Here is a 4,070-nt window from a genome sequence, read left to right as displayed (position 1 = left end):
TGCATAGGAAAATGGGGCATGCTTGCTGGAAAAGTGTACTAAAAATGTCTGAATTGGCTGATGGGGGTGATTTAAAGAGTTGTAACAAGTACCTTGATTGTAATGTTTGTAAAAAGGTTAAAACCCACAGAGTCTCTTACCCCAGAAGTGACAGAGTTAGTGAGTCACCGCTACAGCTGGTTCACATGGACGTAATTGGTCCATTTGCTGTAAGCAGGGGTGGATCGCGTTTTTCACTAACAATTGTGGATGACGCCACACGTTATTCTTGGGTTTTTCCCATGAAGAACAAGGGTGGCGTGTTCACTAAGTTTAAAGGCTGGGTGGCATCTGTGGAAAGATTTCTGTCCACTAAACTTAAAAGGATTCAGACGGACAGAGGTGGCGAATTTATGTCAAATGCCTTTAGAGATTGGTTACAGAAGCGTGGCATTGGGCATAGAAAAACAAACGCTTTTTCCCCAGAGGAGAATGGCATTGCAGAGCGAAAAAACAGATCTTTGCAAGATATGATGTTTGCCATGCTTGATGATGCTGATTTGCCCATGTCTTATTGGGGGGAGAGCATGCTCACCGCGTGTTATCTCCAAAATAGGCTCTTTCATCAAACAATAGGTACAACCCCGTACTTTAAATTGTTTCAGAAAAAACCCAAAATTGACCATTTGCATGTGTTTGGATCAAAAGCCTGGGTATTAATTCCAAAACAAATGAGAAAGAAGGGAGATCCTAAGACCAAACAGTTAGTGTTTGTGGGCTACCAGGAGCTGGGAAAAGGTTTCCGTTTTGCTGAAGGGACAAATGGCATTGTGATCTCCAGGAATGCCAGTTTTTGTGAACATAGTGGCTGGGAGAGACTACATGCCAATACTGAGGTTTGGTTTGAACCTTCCCAGGAGCTTCATGACTCTGAAGGTAGACACAGGGAGTCAGAGTCTGAGGGGGAGGAAAGTTCAGATAAGAGCTCTCAAGAAAGTGGAGTTAGCCAGAGACCAGTTGCTAAGCAACAAAAGAGAGGTCGTAGTTCTGAAGAGGAAAGTGGGTCAGAAGAAAAATTTTCTCCCAGAAGATCTAAAAGACAAAACAAAGGAGTGCCTCCAGTGCGTTTTTCTCCTGATACTGCAAATGTTTTTAGTGTGATTGCAGAACCCAAGAGTTTTCAGGAGGTGTTAAAGTTACCAAAAGAGGAGGCAGAGCGCTGGAAACAGGCAATGGAGGAAGAGATGTCCTCTCTGAATGAGCACAAGGTTTTTACACCAGTAGCAGCGCCTGAGGGGGCAAAGATTGTAGGCTGCAGGTGGGTGTACAAACTTAAACCTCTGGTGACAGGAGAGTACAAATACAAACCTCGTTTAGTGGCACAAGGATACTCTCAGAGGCCTGGAAAAGATTATGACGAGACTTTTTCCCCTACTGCTAAGGCGGACAGTGTAAGGCTGATTCTAACGCTTGGAGCAAAGAGAAAACTCCTGTTAAACCATTTTGATATCCAGACTGCATATTTACATGCATCAATATCAGAAGACCTGTATCTAGCCGAACCGCCTGGTTATGAGACAGGTTCCAATAGAGTGTTAAAATTAAACAAAGCTCTATATGGTCTCAAACAGGCTGCAAGATCTTGGAACAAATGTTTCCATGAGGCCTTAGTGTCATTTGGTTTCAAGCAGAGTACAGCTGACAATTGTGTTTATGTACGTGGTACAGGCAGTGATCAAGAGTTTTGTCTGATCTATGTAGATGATGTATTGTATGCCTGCAAAACAGATAAACAAACTAAGAGGTTTGCCAAACAATTGTCCAGTAAGTTCAAAGTGAAAGACTTAGGCCCGGTTAGGACATATCTAGGGTTGGAAGTGTGCTGGGCCCAAGATGGCAGCTGCCTAATTAGTCAGCAGAACAAAGTCAAAAAACTACTGACTACATACAGGATGCAGGATTGCAAAGGGGCAGTAGTGCCTATGGATCCAGGTTTCATAAAAACACTTCATACAGATGAGAGTCCTGAATTTGAACATCCTGATGTATATCATTCTGTAATTGGAAGTTTATTGTATCTAGCACAGTGGTCCAGACCTGATATTAGCTACGCAGTAGGCATATTAAGTAGATTGGTCTCAAAACACACACTAGATGCCTGGAAAGGGGTAAAACAAGTTCTGAGGTATCTCAAACAGACAATTGGCTATATGTTACAATTAAATTCTTCAGAGGATGAAATGTTGAGTTGCTTCTGTGATAGTGACTGGGGAAATTTGCCGGATAGAAAATCTGTCACAGGACTGGTCATAATGGTCGGTGGAGCTTTAATCAGCTGGCGGTCACGCAAGCATGACGTTGTAAGTGTGTCATCAACGGAATCAGAGTACGCCACATTGAGTGAATTGTGCAACGAGGTGATTTATTTCAAGCATTTGTTAGCAGATTTAAATGTAAATTGTGGAGAACCAGTACGAGTTTACATTGATAATCAAGCTTGTATAACTTTAAGTAAAACAGAGGGTTTCAAATCACGTTCTAAACATATCTCTGTAAAATACCAAAATGTGCGTTGCTGTGTACAAGACAATATAATCACCTGTACTTATGTATCAAGTGAAGAAAATGTAGCAGATGTGTTAACTAAACCATTGGCAAAGGTAAAGAACAAGCGAATGTGCAAGGGTTTAGGTTTGCTGGAAAAATGATCTTCTACATAGGTGTATTTGATGTTAATTGTCCAGCAGAATCTGTGAGGGGGTGTTCAGTTTCTGTTAATTGATTCTCATGGGAAACTTGCAGATTCTGGCTTCAAACAATTAACTCAAGGCAGTGTCAATTTACTCTTGGCAGAAAGCCCAGGTCAGCTTGACCTAGAAACTGCTTACTCTGATTGGTTAACGACCAGCATTCAACTCTTAACTAGGGATTGCTAGCTCAGTTTGATGTGAGGTGTGTTAGGAGTAGAAGTGCTGTGTATGGTTTTGAGAGAGAGAGAAAGAGGGGATTTATTTTGCTTTTATTTGTATGCAGAAACTCTGCTGGTTTTATTTTCTCCTTTTTAATAAATCCTGTAAATAGTTATTCTGAGTCTAGCTGACTAGTCATTACTGCCGCAACTAGCTTCTTCGCTGTGCAGGAAAACTCTGCTACGTTTGGGCTAAAGCCAATAGGGCTATGCCTGACACTTCAAAGTTCCAAGAAGTATGCCTCTGAATAGCAGTTGCTAGGAATTACATGTGGGCAGAATGGGAGAGAAGGTGCAAAATTCTGTCCCCTACCTCCTGCTCTGACTGCAGCAAGTCAGCAGGGTCATGAGTGCAATGGTTGCTCCACCCCAGAATCTCCTCCATCTCAAGGGTAGGATCATCTCTCCTTATGGTACCTTGTAGGTAGAATCCTATAGTATAGTGTTTCCCAAACTTGGGTCTCCAGTTGTTTTTAGGCTACAACTCCCATCATCTCTAGCAAGTAGGGCCAGTGATCTGGGGTGATGGGAATTGTAGTCCCAAAGCAGCTTATATGTGATTTAATGACATGCTGAAGAGCTGATGGATTTTGTTGCTAAACAAAATATCTAGCTTTTAAATATAGCACAATAAATACGAAAACACTTTAAATATATTTCAAATGACCAAAGTAATACAGCACATAGCTGTCAACTTTTCCCTTTTCTTGCGAGGAATCCTATTCAGAATAAGGGAATTTCCCTTTAAAAAAGGGAAACGTTGACAGCTATGATACAGCAGTAGCAGATGTATCCCTTATCTGCAGAACATCTTCATGTTCTGGATTAATCATGTGTATTCTGTAGCGCTCAGGCTAGGGATTAACAGAATGATCCTGTGTATGTTTGCTTGGAAGTAAGCTCCCTTGTTTTCAGCCTTAGGCTGCAGGTCCACACCAGGGAAGACATCTCACGGAACTTCTGAGTGGACATGAATTGAGTTGAGCTCTAAGACAAGGCATATCCCACAAGGTGCCTTCCAGATAATATTGAGCGAAAACTCCAGTCAACCCCGGCCAACATTCCCACGGGTAAGGGGTGATGGGAATTGTAGTCTAACAACCTTGGAAGGGAACTGCATTGA

General features: G+C 42.0%; 1 long non-coding RNA gene across 1 annotated transcript; it reads left to right on the top strand.

Annotated features, from left to right (window-relative positions):
- The first annotated feature begins 1,230 nt into the window (after positions 1-1,230).
- LOC309373642 lies at positions 1,231-3,063 on the top strand. Its single transcript, XR_014170122.1, has 2 exons — positions 1,231-1,301; positions 1,768-3,063. It is a non-coding gene; the product is annotated as an uncharacterized lncRNA (long non-coding RNA).
- Positions 3,064-4,070: the final 1,007 nt, after the last annotated feature.

The sequence above is a fragment of the Podarcis melisellensis genome (genome assembly GCF_964234715.1).
Source record: "Podarcis melisellensis genome assembly, chromosome: 1".
Lineage (NCBI taxonomy): Eukaryota > Metazoa > Chordata > Lepidosauria > Squamata > Lacertidae > Podarcis > Podarcis melisellensis.
The sequence above is the reverse complement of the archived record's forward strand: the minus strand, read 5'-3'. Positions and strand labels throughout refer to the sequence as shown.